This window comes from Scyliorhinus torazame, chromosome 2 (genome assembly GCF_047496885.1).
Source record: "Scyliorhinus torazame isolate Kashiwa2021f chromosome 2, sScyTor2.1, whole genome shotgun sequence".
NCBI lineage: Eukaryota > Metazoa > Chordata > Chondrichthyes > Carcharhiniformes > Scyliorhinidae > Scyliorhinus > Scyliorhinus torazame.
Window position 1 is genome coordinate 166,694,062 of NC_092708.1, and position 16,357 is coordinate 166,710,418.

General features: G+C 50.8%; 1 protein-coding gene across 6 annotated transcripts in view; it reads right to left on the reverse strand.

The window, feature by feature from the left end:
• Nucleotides 1–16,357, reverse strand: part of armc8 (armadillo repeat containing 8) — a 141,238-nt gene that overhangs the window by 107,203 nt on the left and 17,678 nt on the right. The gene's annotated exons all lie outside the window — the stretch shown is intronic.

Genomic DNA, 16,357 nt, shown 5'->3' on the forward strand with positions numbered 1-16,357 from the left:
GGATGTTTATATGTTTTGATTGTCATTTTTCTTCTGCTTTTAAGTTTGGGTGAAGATGGGGAAGTAAAAGTTATTCGGTTCTATGGGTTTTCGGTGTTTTGGTGGGGGTGGCTGGAGGGGGCTTTTTACTTTTTATTACTTTGATTTGCACTATTGGGGGGGGTTCTTTGTGGGTTTCTCGTGTTGGGTTGTCTCCTATGGTAATTGGGAGATTGTTTGGGGTCGGTTTGATGAGGGAAGTGGTTTCGATGGGAAAGGGGGGGGGGGCATGGAACAATAGGTGGGAGATGTCTTGGCGCCGGAGGCGAGGGCCACCAGGCTAGCTGGGTAAGCTAGTCTACAGAAGCACAGTGGGAGTGGGGGGGGTGTATATGTTCAATATATGGCCAGGGTTAGGTTACAAAGTGGTGTTGCTGGGGGGGGGGGGGGGGAAAGAGTTACTCTGCGGACGAGGGAGGGACTTGGGTTTCAGGACAGAGAGGAGGTCGGGGTGGGGGCTGCCAGGAGGCAGGCGGATGGAAGCGCGGCGCAATGGCTTGAGGCAGGCCCAGGAAAGGGGATGGCTGATCGACGGAGGGGGGGGGGGCGCGCAGTGCCCACCAACTAGGCTGATCATCTAGAATGTTAGAGGGTTGAATGGGCCGGTCAAGATGGCACGTGTGTTCACGCATCGGAGGGCTCTGAAGGCGGACGTGGTGATGTTGCAGGAGACACACCTGAAAGTGGCGGATCAAGTCAGGCTAAGGAAGGGTTGGGTCAGTCAGGTCTTTCATTCGGGGCTGGACATCAAGACTAGAGGGGTGGCGATTTTAATCAATAAGCGGGTGCAATTTCAGGTGGGCAGAATAGACTCGGACGGGGGCGGCCGTTAAGTCATGGTGAACGGCAAACTGGAGGGGAGAAAGGTCGTCATGGTGTACGCGCCAAACTGGGATGACGTAGAATTCATAAAGAGGGTACTCGCACAAGCTGGTGATGGGAGGGGATTTTAATACTGTCAGTCATCGACCCCGGCCTGGACCGGTCGTATTCAAAAAAGGGGAGAGTGCCAGCAATGGCAAAGGAACTGTTAGGGTTCATGGAGCAGATGGGGGGGGGGGGGGGGTCGACCCATGGAGGTTTAGGCAGCCGACGTGGCGGGAGTTTTCTTTTTATTCGCATGTGCATAAGGTTTATTCCCGGATTGATTTTTTCATTTTGAGCAAGGATTTGCTGGCGGGGGTGGTGGACACAGGGTATTTGGCCATCACTATTTCGGATCATGCCCCACACTGGGTGGAACTGCAGGTTAGTGAGGAGAGCTTCCAGCGCCCGCAATGGAGATTGGATGTGGGCTTGTTGGCGGATGAAGCGGTGTGGGAGAGGCTGAGGAAGTGCACGCAGAACTACTTCCAGGTCAATGACACGGGGGAAGTCTCAGCAGCGGTGGTCTGGGAGGCGCTGAAAGCAGTGGTGAGAGGGGAGCTGATTTTGATCCGGGCTCAGAGGGACAGGACGGATAGGGCAGAGACGGACCGACTGGTTAAGGAGATCCTACAGGACTTCCGGGTGCGGCGATGACCAGCTAAGTCGCACTTTTCGGCAGCTCCCGGTGGAACGGACTTTTGGGCTCTTAATAAGAGCCCCAACGGCAATTTTAACGGCTAGAAGCACTGTGCGGTAAACCAGAAGGGAATCCCCCCTGGAAAAGGATGGAAAAAGGAGGGGGAAGTGGCCAAATTGCAGTGGATCCTTTGGAGCAGCGGCAAGGAAGGCAAGCAAGAACCAAGATGGCGACGGAAGGTGGCAGTTTAACATGGGGCCCTGAACAACAAGAGTTTTTGAAATGTTGCGTGGAAGAACTTAAAAAGGAAATGAAGAAGGAGCTGTTGGCCCCGATATTACAGGCGATCGAAGGGCTAAAGGATGAGCAAAAGACCCAAGAGCGGGAGCTTCGGGTCATGAAGGCAAAGGCTGCCGAGAACGAGGACGATATACAGGGCCTGGTGGTGAAGACGGAGATGCACGAGGCACACCATAAACGATGTGTGGAAAGGCTGGAGGTGCTGGAGAATAACGCGAGGAGGAATAATTTAAGGATTCTTGGTCTTCCTGAAGGTGCAGAAGGAGCAGACGTCGGGGCATATGTGAGCACGATGCTGCACTCGTTAATGGGAGCGGAGGCCCCGGCGGGTCCGCTGGAGGTGGAGGGAGCATACCGAGTGATGGCGCGAGGACCGAGAGCAGGAGAAATTCCTAGAGCCATAGTGGTGAGATTCCTCCGTTTTAAGGACAAAGAGATGGTCCTTAGATGGGCAAAGAAAACTCGGAGCAGTAGGTGGGAGAACGCGGTGATCCACGTATATCAAGACTGGAGTGCGGAGGTGGCGAGAAGGAGGGCGAGCTTTAATCGGGCCAAGGCGGTGCTTCACAAAAAGAAGATAAAATTTGGAATGCTGCAACCGCCAAGACTGTGGGTCACATATCAAGGGAGGCACCACTACTTTGAGACGGCGGATGAGGCGTGGACTTTTATTGTGGAAGAAAAACTGGAATAAGCGGGTTATTAAAAAAGAACGTTTGAGACTTCCGGGTGCGGCGATGACCAGCTGAGTCGCACGTTTCGGCAGCTCCCTGTGAAACGGACTTTTGGACTCTTGATAGGAGCCCCAACGGCAATTTTGACGGCTGAAAACACCGTGCGGTAAACCAGAAGGGTGTTCCCCCTGGACACGGATGGAAAAAGGAGAGGAAAGTGGCCGGAATGCAGCGGATCCTTTGGAACAACGGCAAGGAAGGCAAGCAGAAACCAAGATGGCGTCGAAAGGTGGCAGTTTCATATGGGGCCCTGAACAACAAGAGTTTTTGAAACGCTGCGTGGAGGAGATAAAAAAGGAAATGAAGAAAGAGTTGTTGGCCCCGATATTACAGGCGATTGAAGGGCTGAAAGAGGAACAAAAGACCCAGGAGCAGGAGCTTCGGGTCGTGAAGGCGAAAGCAGCAGAGAATGAAAACGACATACAGGGCCTGGTGGTGAAGTCGGAGATACAGGAGGCACACCAGAAACGATCTGTGGAGAGGTTGGAGGCACTGGAAAATAACGCAAGGAGGAACAACTTGAGGATTCTTGGCCTTCCTGAAGGTGTGGAGGGGGCGGACGTCGGGGCATATGTGAGCACGATGCTGCACTCGTTAATGGGAGTGGAGGCCCCGACGGGTCCGTTGGAGGTGGAGGGAGCATACCGAGTTATGGTGCGAGGACCGAGAGCAGGAGAAGCTCCCAGAGCCATAGTGGTGAGATTTCTCCGTTTTAAGGATAGAGAAATGGTCCTTAGATGGGCGAAGAAAACTCGGTGTAGTAAATGGGAGAACGCGGTGATCCGCGTCTATCAAGATTGGAGTGCGGAGGTGGCGAGAAGGAGGGCGAGCTTTAATCGGGCCAAAGCGGTACTTCACAAAAAAAAGATAAAGTTTGGAATGCTGCAACCGGCAAGACTGTGGGTCACATATCAAGGGAGGCACCACTACTTTGAGACGGCAGATGAAGCGTGGACTTTTATTGTAGAAGAAAAATTGGAATGATTGGACTACGAAAATGAACGTTTGGACAAAGTGGTGGGACGAGTGGGGGGGGGGGGGGGGGGGGGGGGGCGAAGAGGGATTGTATGATTAATCCTGCGGTATGGTAACTTTTCTTTCTCCCACAGGTGGTGATGGGGGGAGGTGGGGAGGGAGAGGAGATGGGGCGTTGGCCATGGGAGGCGGGGCCGAGGGAGAGGCGCGGGCTTGGTTCCCGCGCTATGATAATTATGGCGGGAATAGAGAAGCAGGAAGGAGGGGGCGCCGCACGGGGCGAGCCGTGATCACGGGGGGAAGCCGAGGTCAGCCAGAGTTTGCTGACTTCTGGGAGCAACATGGGGGGAGTAATTACGCTAGCGGGGGGTCTAGCGGGGGGGGGGGGGGGGGGTGCGGGAAAGGATGGGCGGGGGGGCACCGTCTGGGAGAAATACAGCCGCGTGGGAACTGGGCGAGAAGCTGGAAAAAGATGATGGCTAACCGGCAAGGGGGGGGGGGGGGTGGGAAGCCCCCCAACTCGGTTGATCACGTGGAATGTGAGGGGGCTTAACGGGCCGATAAAGAGGGCACGAGTACTCGCACACCTTAAGAAACTTAAAGCAGATGTGGTCATGTTACAGGAAACGCACCTGAAACTGATAGACCATGTTAGGCTACGCAAAGGATGGGTGGGGCAGGTGTTCCATTCGGGGCTAGATGCGAAAAACAGGGGGGTGGCTATATTAGTGGGGAAGCGGGTAATGTTCGAGGCAAAGACTATAGTGGCGGATAACGGGGGCAGATACGTGATGGTGAGTGGCAAATTACAGGGAGAGATGGTGGTGTTGGAAAACGTGTATGCCCCGAATTGGGACGATGCCAATTTTATGAGGCGAATGCTAGGACGCATCCCAGACCTAGAGACCGGAAAGCTGATAATGGGGGGAGACTTTAACACGGTGTTGGAACCAAGGCTGGATAGGTCGAAGTCCAGGACTGGTAGGAGGCCGGCAGCAGCCAAGGTGCTTAAGGATTTTATGGAGCAGATGGGAGGGGTGGACCCGTGGAGATTCAGTAGACCTAGGAGTAAGGAGTTCTCGTTTTTCTCCTATGTCCACAAAGTTTATTCGCGAATAGACTTTTTTGTTTTGGGAAGGGCGTTGATCCCGAAGGTGAGGGGGACGGAGTATACGGCTATAGCCATTTCGGATCACGCTCCACATTGGGTGGACTTGGAGATAGGGGAGGAAACAGAAGGGCGCCCACCCTGGAGAATGGACATGGGACTAATGGCGGATGAGGGGGTGTGCTTAAGGGTGAGGGGATGCATTGAAAAGTACTTGGAACTCAATGACAATGTGACAATGGGGAGGTTCAGGTGGGAGTGGTCTGGGAGGCGTTGAAGGCGGTGGTTAGGGGGGAGCTGATATCAATAAGGACACATAAAGGGATGCAGGAGAGTAAGGAACGGGAGCGGTTGTTGCAAGAACTTTTGAGGGTGGACAGACAGTATGCGGAAGCACGATGGATGCCGAGAAAGCATTTGATAGAGTGGAGTGGGATTATCTGTGGGAGGTGTTGAGGAGATTTGGGTTCGGAGAGGGGTATGTTAGATGGGTGCAGCTGTTGTATAGGGCCCCAGTGGCGAGTGTGGTCACGAATGGACGGGGATCGGCATATTTTCGGCTCCAAAGAGGGACAAGGCAGGGATGTCCTCTGTCCCCATTACTGTTTGCACTGGCGATTGAGCCCCTGGCGATAGCGCTGAGAGGTTCCAAGGGATGGAGGGGAATACTTAGGGGAGGAGAAGAACACCGGGTATCTTTATATGCGGATGATCTGCTACTATATGTGGCGGATCCAGCGGAGGGGATGCCAGAAATAATGCGGATACTTGGGGAGTTTGGGGATTTTTCAGGGTATAAATTGAACATGGGAAAGAGTGAGCTGTTTGTGGTGCATCCAGGGGAGCAGAGTAGAGAAATAGAAGACCTACCGTTGAGGAAGGTAACAAGAGACTTTCGTTACCTGGGGATCCAGATAGCTAAGAATTGGGGCACATTGCACAGGCTAAATTTGACGCGGTTGGTGGAACAGATGGAGGAAGATTTCAAGAGATGGGATATGGTAGCATTGTCAATGGCAGGGAGGGTGCAGGCAGTTAAGATGGTGGTCCTCCCGAGATTCCTTTTTGTGTTTCAGTGTCTCCCGGTGGTGATCACGAAGGCTTTTTTCAAAAGGATAGAAAAGAGTATCATGGGTTTTATTTGGGCCGGGAAGACTCCGAGAGTGAGGAAGGGATTCTTACAGCGTAGTAGGGATAGGGGGGGGCTGGCACTACCGAGCCTAAGTGAGTATTATTGGGCCGCTAATATTTCAATGGTGAGTAAGTGGATGGGAGAGGAGGAAGGAGCGGCGTGGAAGAGATTAGAGAGGGCGTCCTGTAGGGGGACCAGCCTGCAGGCTATGGTGACAGCCCCATTGCCGTTCTCACCAAGGAACTATACCACGAGTCCGGTGGTGGTAGCTACACTGAAGATTTGGGGACAGTGGAGACGACATAGGGGAAAGACCGGAGCACTGGGGGGGTCCCCGATAAGAAACAACCATAGGTTTGCCCCGGGGGGAATGGATGGGGGATATGGAATGTGGCAAAGAGCAGGTATAACGCAATTGAAAGATCTATTTGTGGATGGGAAGTTTGCGAGTCTGGGAGCGCTGACCGAGAAATATGGGTTGCCCCAAGGGAATGCATTCAGGTACATGCAACTGAGGGCTTTTGCGAGGCAGCAGGTGAGGGAATTCCCGCAGCTCCCGACACAAGAGGTGCAGGACAGAGTCATCTCAAAGAAATGGGTGGGGGACGGTAAGGTGTCGGATATATATAGGGAAATGAGAGACGAAGGGGAGACTATGATGGACGAACTAAAAGGGAAATGGGAAGAAGAGCTAGGGAAGGAGATTGAGGAGGGGATGTGGGCAGATGCCCTAAACAGGGTAAACTCGTCGTCCTCGTGCGCCAGGCTAAGCCTGATTCAGTTTAAGGTATTACACAGGGCACATATGACTGGAACACGGCTCAGTAAATTTTTTGGGGTGGAGGATAGGTGTGCGAGGTGCTCGAGAAGCCCAGCGAATCATACCCATATGTTTTGGTCATGCCCGGCACTACAGGGGTTTTGGATGGGGGTGACAAAGGTGCTTTCGAAAGTAGTAGGAGTCCGGGTTGAACCAAGCTGGGGGTTGGCTATATTTGGGGTTGCACAAGAGCCGGGAGTGCAGGAGGCGAAAGAGGCCGATGTTTTGGCCTTTGCGTCCCTAGTAGCCCGGCGCAGAATATTGCTAATGTGGAAAGAAGCCAAGCCCCCGGGGGTGGAGACCTGGATAAATGATATGGCGGGGTTCATAAAGTTAGAGCGGATTAAGTTCGTCCTAAGGGGGTCGGCTCAAGGGTTTACTAGGCGGTGGCAACCGTTCGTCGAATATCTTGCGGAAAGATAGATAGGGGAGAACAAAGAAGGCAGCAGCAGCGGCCCAGGACTTGGGGGGGGGGGGGGGGGGGGGTGGCCTGAGACAAGGCAGTTGCCAATTAGGGCTAGTTTTTATTTTTTGTTATTTAATATTTATTTATTTGTTGTTGTTTTTGTTTAAATTTTAAAAAGGTCATTATTATCTGTATTGTTACAATGTTGTGTAAAGGATGCACAATGTACTGTGTTGGTTGACTACGCAAAGGATGGGTGGGGCAGGTGTTTCATTCGGGGCTAGATGCGAAAAACAGGGGGGTGGCTATACTAGTGGGGAAGCGGGTTATGTTTGAGGCAAAGACCATAGTGGCGGATAGCGGGGGCAGATACGTGATGGTGAGTGGCAAATTACAGGGGGAGGCGGTGGTCTTGGTAAACGTATATGCCCCGAACTGGGATGATGCCAATTTTATGAGGCGCATGCTAGGACGCATCCCAGACCTAGAGGTGGGAAAGTTGGTAATGGGGGGAGATTTTAATACGGTGCTGGAGCCAGGGCTGGACAGGTCGAGATCCAGGACTGGAAGGAGGCCGGCTGCAGCCAAGGTGCTTAAAGATTTTATGGAGCAGATGGGAGGAGTAGACCCGTGCAGATGAGGGGGGGGGGGGGGGGGGGGGGGGGGGGTGTCTAAGGGTGAGGGGGTGCATTGAAAAATACTTGGAACTCAATGATAACGGGGAGGTTCAGGTGGGAGTGGTCTGGGAGGCGCTGAAGGCAGTGGTTAGAGGGGAGCTGATATCAATAAGGGCACATAAAGGAAAGCAGGAGAGTAGGGAACGGGAGCGGTTGCTGCAAGAACTTCTGAGGGTGGACAGGCAATATGCGGAGGCACCGGAGGAGGGACTGTACAGGGAAAGGCAAAGATTACACGTAGAATTTGACTTGCTGACAACGGGTACTGCAGAAGCACAGTGGAGGAAGGCACAGGGTGTACAGTATGAGTATGGGGAGAAGGCGAGCAGGTTGCTGGCCCATCAATTGAGGAAAAGGGGAGCAGTGAGGGAAATAGGGGGAGTGAGGGATGAGGAAGGAGAGATAGAGCAGGGAGCGGAGAGAGTGAATGGAGTGTTCAAGGCATTCTATAAAAGATTATACGAAGCTCGGCCCCCGGATGGGAAGGAGAGAATGATGTGCTTCCTGGACCGGCTGGAATTTCCTAAGGTGGAGGAGCAGGGAGCACAGATCGAGATAGAGGAAGTAGTGAAAGGAATTAGAGAGTATGCAGGCGGGGAAGGCTCCGGGACCGGATGGATTTCCAGTCGAATTTTATAGGAAATATGTGGACTTGCTTGCCCTGATACTGATGAGAACCTTTAATGAGGCGAAGGAAAGGGGACAGCTGCCCCCGACTATGTCGGAGGCAACGATATCGCTTCTCCTAAAGAAGGAAAAAGACCCGCTGCAATGCGGGTCATACAGGCCTATTTCCCTCCTGAATGTGGATGCGAAGATTCTGGCCAAGGTAATGGCAATGAGGATAGAGGATTGTGTCCCGGGGGTAATCCATGAGGACCAAACTGGGTTTGTGAAGGGGAGACAGCTGAATACGAATATACGGAGGCTGCTAGGGGTAATGATGATGCCCCCACCAGAGGGGGAAGCGGAGATAGTGGTGGCGATGGATGCCGAGAAAGCATTTGATAGAGTGGAGTGGGATTATTTGTGGGAGGTGTTGAGGAGATTTGGCTTTGGAGCTGAGTATATTAGATGGGTACAGCTGCTGTATAGGGCCCCGATGGCGAGCGTGGTCACGAATGGACGGGGGACTGCGTATTTTCGGCTCCATAGAGGGACGAGGCAGGGATGTCCTCTGTCCCCATTATTGTTTGCACTGGCGATTGAGCCCCTGGCAATAGCATTGAGGGGTTCCAGGAAGTGGAGGGGAGTACTCAGGGGAGGAGAGGAACACCGGGTATCTCTTTACGCGGACGATTTATTGGTGTATGTGGCAGACCCGGCGGAGGGGATGCCAGAAATAATGCTGATACTTGGGGAGTTTGGAGAATTTTCAGGATATAAGCTGAACATGGGGAAAAGTGAGCTGTTTGTGGTGCATCCAGGGGAGCAGAGCAGAGAAATAGAGGACTTACCGCTGAGGAAGGTAACAAGGGACTTTCGCTACTTGGGGATTCAGATAGCCAAGAATTGGGGTACATTGCATAGGTTAAACTTAACGCGGTTGGTGGAACAGATGGAGGAGGACTTCAAGAGATGGGACATGGTATCCCTGTCACTGGCAGGGAGGGTACAAGCGGTTAAAATGGTGGTCCTCCCGAGATTCCCCTGTGTGTTTCAGTGCCTCCCGGTGGTGATCACGAAGCCTTTTTTCAAAAGGATTGAGAAGAGTATCATGAGTTTTGTGGGGGCCGGGAAGACCCCGAGAGTGAGGAAGGGATTTTTGCAGCGTAGTAGGGATAGGGGGGGCTGGCGCTACCGAGCCTGAGTGAGTACTACTGGGCCGCCAACATCTCAATGGTATGTAAGTGGATGGGCGAAGAGGAGGGAGCGGCGTGGAAGAGATTGGAGAGGGCGTCCTGTAGGGGGACTTGCCTACAAGCCATGGTGACGGCGCCGTTGCCGTTCTCACCGAAGAAATACACCACAAGCCCGGTGGTGGTGGCTACTCTGAAAATCTGGGGGCAATGGAGACGGCATAGGGGAAAGACGGGAGCCTCGGTGTGGTCCCCGATAAGAAATAATCATAGGTTTGCTCCGGGGAGAATGGATGGGGGATTTGGAACATGGCAAAGAGCAGGAGTAACACAATTGAGAGATCTGTTTGTAGATGGGACGTTTGCAAGTCTGGGAGCGCTGACCGAAAAATATGGGTTGCCCCAAGGGAATGCATTCCGGTATATGCAACTGAGGGCTTTTACGAGGGAACAGGTGAGGGAATTCCCGCAGCTCCCGACGCAGGAGGTGCAGGACAGAGTGATCTCAAAGACATGGGTGGGGGAAGGTAAGGTGTCAGACATATATAGGGAGATGAGAGACGAGGGGGAGATTATGGTAGACGAGCTGAAAGGGAAATGGGAAGAAGAGCTGGGGGAGGAGATTGAGGAGGGGCTGTGGGCTGATGCCCTAAGTAGGGTAAACTCATCGTCCTCGTGTGCCAGGCTAAGCCTGATTCAATTTAAGGTGTTACACAGGGCGCATATGACTGGAACACGGCTTAGCAAATTTTTTGGAGTAGAGGATAGGTGTGCGAGATGCTTGAAAAGCCCAGCGAATCACACTCACATGTTCTGGTCATGTCCGGCACTACAGGGGTTCTGGGTGGGGGTGACAAAGGTGCTTTCGAAGGTAGTGGGGGTCCAGGTCGAACCAAGCTGGGGGTTGGCTATATTTGGGGTTGCAGAAGAGCTGGGAGTGCAGGAGGCGAGAGAGGCTGATGTTTTGGCCTTTGCGTCCCTAGTAGCCCGGCGCAGGATACTGTTGGAAGGAAGCCAAGCCCCTGGGGGTGGAGACCTGGATAAATGACATGGCAGGGTTTATAAAGCTGGAACGGATTAAGTTCGTCCTAAGGGGATCGGCTCAAGGGTTCACCAGGCGGTGGCAACCATTCGTCGAATACCTCACAGAAAGATAGAGGGAATGGAAAAGACGACAACAGCAGCAGCCGCCCGGGGGGGGGGGGGGGAAAGAGAGAGAGAGAGAGAGAGAGAGAGAGAGAGAGAGAGAGAGAGAGAGAGAGAGAGAGAGAGAGAGAGAGAGAGAGAGAGAGAGAGAGAGAGAGAGAACCAGAGGGATTCTCAGGGATGTTAATATATAAGTATAATATGTATAGGTTGTTGTTATAGATAATTGTATATTGGACTGTTAAAACATATTTTGGGAGAATATTTATCTGGGACAAGGCAGTTGCCATTTAGTTTTGTTTTTGTTTATATATTATTTATTTCTTGTTTATAAAACTGGCCATTGTTATTTATATTGTTATATTACTGTGTAAAGGATACACAATGTACTGTGATGGTTGGCCAAAAATTTTCAATAAAATATATATTTTTTTTTTTAAAAAGGAGATCCGACAGATAGATAGGAGGTATGCGGCGACCGCGGGGGGGGGGGGGGGGGTGGAGCTTTTAAGGGAACGTCAGAGGCTGCAGGCGGAGTTTGGGGTGTTGTCCACAGGCAAGGCAGTGGAGCAGCTTAGAAATTAGAGGGGCGGGGCAGCACAGTGGCGCAGTGGTTAGCACTGCTGCCTCACAGCGCCGAGGTCCCAGGTTCGATCCCAGCTCACTGTCCGTGTGGAGTTTGCACATTCGCCCCGTGTTTGCGTGGGTTTCGCCCCCACAACCCAAAGATGTGCAGGGTAGGTGGATTGGCCACGCTAAATTGCCCCTCAATTGGAAAAATGAATTGGGTACTCGAAATTTATTTTATTTTATTTTTTTTTTAAAAGAAAGGCGAAGGGTGCATTTTACGAATCTGGAGAAGGCCAGCAGAATGCTGGCACAACAGCGGAGGAAGAGGGAGGCAGCCAGGGAAATAGAGAGGGATGGGAATTTGGTAGGGGACTCGACTGGGCTAAACAGGGCATTCAGAGACTTTTACAGTAGACTCTATCACTCGGAACCCCCTACGGGGCCCGAGGGGATGAGACGCTTTTTGGATAAACTGACCTTCCCAAGGGTGGGCAGGGAGCTGGTGGATGGGCTGGGGACCCCGATTAGGGCTGAAGAAATAGTTGAGGGCTTGAAGGCAATGCAGTCGGGTAAAGCCCCGGGACCGGACGGGTATCCGGTGGAATTCTACAAGAAATTCTCGGGGATATTAGGGCTGTTGCTGGTCAAGATTTTCAATGAGGCGAGGGATGGAGGGGTGCTGCCCCCGACGATGTCACAGGCCACTATTTTGTTAATAGTGAAGCGGGACAAGAACCCGGAGCTATGCAGGTCATATAGGCCGATCTCCCTGCTTCATGTGGACGCCAAGTTGCTGGCCAAAGTTTTGGCCTCCAGGATTGCAGATGGTGTGCCAGATGTGATTATGGAGGATCAAACCGGGTTTGTCAAGGGCAGGCAGTTGGTGGCCAATATAAGGCTGCTCAACGTGATTATGATGCCCACGGAGAGTAGGGAGGTTGAGGTAGTTGTGGCCATGGACGTGGAGAAGGCGTTCGACCGGGTGGAGTGGGACTATCTATGTGAGGAGTTGGGACGATTTGGGTTCGTAAGGGGCTTTAATCGACTGGGTTAGGCTGTTGTACCAGGCCCCGGAGGCTAGTGCAAGGATGAATAGGATGACCTTGGACTATTTTAGACTGCACCGGGGGACAAGACAGGGATGCCCCCTCTCCCCACTGCTGTTTGCGTTAGCTATAGAGCCGCTGGCAATTGCTCCGAGAGCTTGAAGGGGCTGGAAAGGGCTGGTTCGGCAGGGGGGGGGGGGGGGGAAACACAGGGTCTCGCTGTACGCGGACGACCTGCTCTTATATGTAGCAGATCCAGGGGCAGGGATGGGTGAGATCATGGTGACATTGGGGGAATTTGGCTGGTTTTTGGGATATAAACTAAACATGACAAAGAGTGAGATATTTGTAGTCCAGGCAAGAGGTCAGGAGGGTCGGCTGGGGGAGCTACCGTTTAGGTTAGTGGGGGACAGTTTTAGGTACTTATGGGTACAAGTGGCGCGCGACTGGGGCCGGTTACACAAGTTGAGCTTGTCCCGGTTGGTCGAGCAGATGAGGGGCAAGTTTCGGAGATGGGATGCGCTACCGCTGTCGCTGGCCTGGAGGGTGCAGATGGTTAAGATGACGGTCCAACCAAGATTTTTATTTGTATTCCAATGCCTCCCAATTTTCATCCCGCGGTTCTTTTTTAAGAGGGTTAACAAAATCATTCTGGGCTTTGTCTGGGCGAGTAAGTCCCCGCGAGTGAAGAAGGTGATGCTCGAGAGGAATCGAGGGGAGGGGGGGCTTGCCCTGCCAAATTTCAATAATTACTGCTGTGCGGCCAATATTGCTACGATAAGAAAGTGAGTGGCAGGGGCAGGGTCAGTTTGGGAGCAGATGGAGGCAGCATCATGTAGGGGCACCAGCTTGGGGGCGCTGATAACATCACCTCTGCCGTTCCCGCCGGCGAGATACTCCACCAGCCCCATGGTGGTAGCGGCCTTGAGGATCTGGGGTCAGTGGATGAGGTACGTTGGAGCGGTGGGAGCATCGGTCAGGAGAGAGGATGGCCTAGAAGGGTTAAGGACAGCATCTATTTGGTGAGAGCTAATAAAAAATAGAGGTACCATTACACAGCCAGGTATATTCTATAGCCATCATCTAAATGGGAAAAATATAGAGGAACAAATGTGCAAGTAGTGTAAAGGACAGAGAGAGAGAAGCATTTATGAAGTAAGTTCAGGAGTATTTTCCAAATTAATGTGTTTCTGGCCCAATTGGGAAAGAGAAAATGGTAGGTATGGCTCTGGGGAATGAGGTGGTTCAAGTGTTACTGGGAAACACTTGTGATCACCATATCATAAGTTTTAGATCAGCAATGGAAAAGAACAAGGAGCAATCTGGAGTAAGAACGATTAATTGGGGGAGGGCCAATTTCAATGGGGTGAGAAAAGGTCCAGCCCTGGTTAACTGGAATCAAAGACTGACTAGCAAGATTTAAACAAAACAAAGGGCTGCCTTCAAAAAGCAGAGATACATCAAGGGGGAAAAGCAACAAATCCAAAGCAGAAAAAGCGTGCATGTGACAGACATCAAGTTGATATTACAATTGAGAATCATGGCAAATACAAAAATAAATGAGAAGTCCGAGGTTATGGGTTGAGACAGGCAGCTTATACAAGGAGAAATGTGAAAGTATTTTCATATAAATAGTAAAAAGATAGTAAAATGAGAAGAATGGCCAATTAGTACCTGAAAAGGGAGTTATGCAGCAGAGCAGAGGGCATGGCTGAGACACTAACTCAATGCTTTGCATCTGTCTTTAATAAGGAAGGTGATGCCCAGGTCATAGCGAAAGATGAAGTAACTTGAGGCACTGGATGGTCTGCAAATTGGTGGAGGTGGTAGGCTTGATGTGCTGGTTGTGTTTACAGTTGGGAAATAATCAAGGGAGTCAGTGATGCAGTATCCAAGTATATTGAGGGATGTGGACACTGTGGAGGCCCTGGCCATTACCTTCCAATTCTCTTTAGAAGCAGGGGCCAAAGAACAAGAAAATTGCAAATATTACACCTTTGTTTAAAGAACGGTGCAAAATAAGTCCAGCAACTGTAATCCATTACGTGTAACACCAGTGGTGGAAAACCTTTCAAAATGATCATTCTGGACAAAATTAAGAGCCACTTCGACAAATCTGGATTAAGGAAAACCAGCTCAGATTTGTTAAAGACAAATCATGTCCAACTAACTTACTTGAGGTTTTGATGAGGTAAAACAGGGGGTTAATTTTCTTTTACATTTTCCAATTAAGGGGCAATTTAGCAAGGTTAACCCACCTATGCTACACATCTTTGGGCTGTGGAGGTTAAGACCCATGCAGACACTGGGAGCTTGTGCAAATATAGGGGGTTAATGAAGGTAATGAAATTAATCTGGTGAACATGGACTTCCAAAAGGCATCTGAAAAAGGGCTACACAAGGGCAGCAAAGTTGAAGCCCATGGAATAAAAAGGACAGTGGTACCATGGATACAGATTTAATTGAGTGACAGGAAACAAAGTAGTGGTGAACATGGAAGTAGGTTAGGAAAATCAGGAAATTTTCCAGCTCAGCTCATCCACCTGAAGTGCCGACAAAGGCAAGATTTCCTCCTGGGGTTTGGGGAAGGTGATAACAGAAGTCAGCCCGTCACCCCCAGAAAGAATTCGGAAACAGCCACGTGAGTGATCAGGTGTTGAGGTTTAAAAGGCCTGCCTCAGTGCTCTGGGACTTCTTCCCAATTGCAATAAAATCAATAATAGAGAACAAAAAAAAAATCCTCTTGCTCTCACCCCCTCCATGCCAACTTGTGCCACATGCCCCCCCAAACCCTCCCCAATGGCCCCTCACACTCCATGCCAACTGTTGGCACTTCCATGCCACTGATACCTTAAAAAAAAATAAAACAGCTTTTACTAGACCTATATCCAGACATTTTAAACTATCAGTAGCAGGAACTGCAAGCACTTGAAACATCTATCTTATGTAAATAAACATTGTGTAATTGGCAGAATAGATCAGAGAGAAATAACTGACAAGTAAGCAATGTTTTCCCTTCGGTGCAGCGGTTTCAACAAATTAATGGATGTCGAAGCTGTCAGCCAAAAATGCATAATGAGGCTTGGCTCTATTGTGAGGGGTCTCTGGTAGATAGGGATAAACCATTCCAATTGGCAGATGTGTCGAGAACCGGAAACAACTGGCAACAGAAACAACAGTGACCTGTGGAAATTCATTTTTACATGGCATGTGGAGAGGATCTAGAATGCTCGTCACAAGAGTGTGATGGAGAGGGATTTAATTATGGCTTGCAAAAGGGAACTGATTAATTATCTGAAATAAAAACATTTTCAGGGCTGAGGAAAAGGTGGGGGACTAGTCGAGTTGCTCTCCCAGAGAACTGGAAGACAGAGCATGGAAACAACAGGCCAAATGGCTGCCTTCTGTGATGTTACCATTCTACGATTCTACAATAATTTGCAAAACGATCCAGGTTGGGGGTGGCATGTGACGCAGTGGTTAGCACTGGGACTGTGGCACTGAGGACCCGGTTTCGAATCCCAGCCCTGGGTCACTGTCCGTGTAGAGTTTGCACATTCTCCCCACGTCTGCGTGGGTTTCACCCCCACAGCCCAAAGATGTGCAGGGTAGATGGATTGGCCACGCTAAACTGCCCTTTAATTGGGAAAAAAAAAATTGGATACTCGAAAATTAAAAAGAAAAAAAAAGGATCCAGGTTAACCCCTGCAATAAAATTATGAACCACCACGTTCTTAAGGGCAGTTAGGAACGGGCATCAAATCCTGGCTTTGCAAGTAACATTCCCACAAATGAATAAAAAAATGTCTAGTTACGCATCAGGTCTGTGTGCAGCAGCAAATTTCCATTAACTTAATTATATGGCCATTCATCATTTTGTTCACATGGGCTTGGAACACATCACAGGCAAGCTTGAACCTCATCATGCATTAGCCAGATGTTAATATTTGCAACTTTTTCCAAACAGGAGTCACTGAACAGCAATCAAAAACAGGAATCCTGGCTGTTCACACCTCCAAAGTAGCCTAGGATGCTGAAGCAAGCTGACAATAACTAATAGTACAGGCCAGGGATGAACCTTGAGATTGTTCTGGTCTCAAT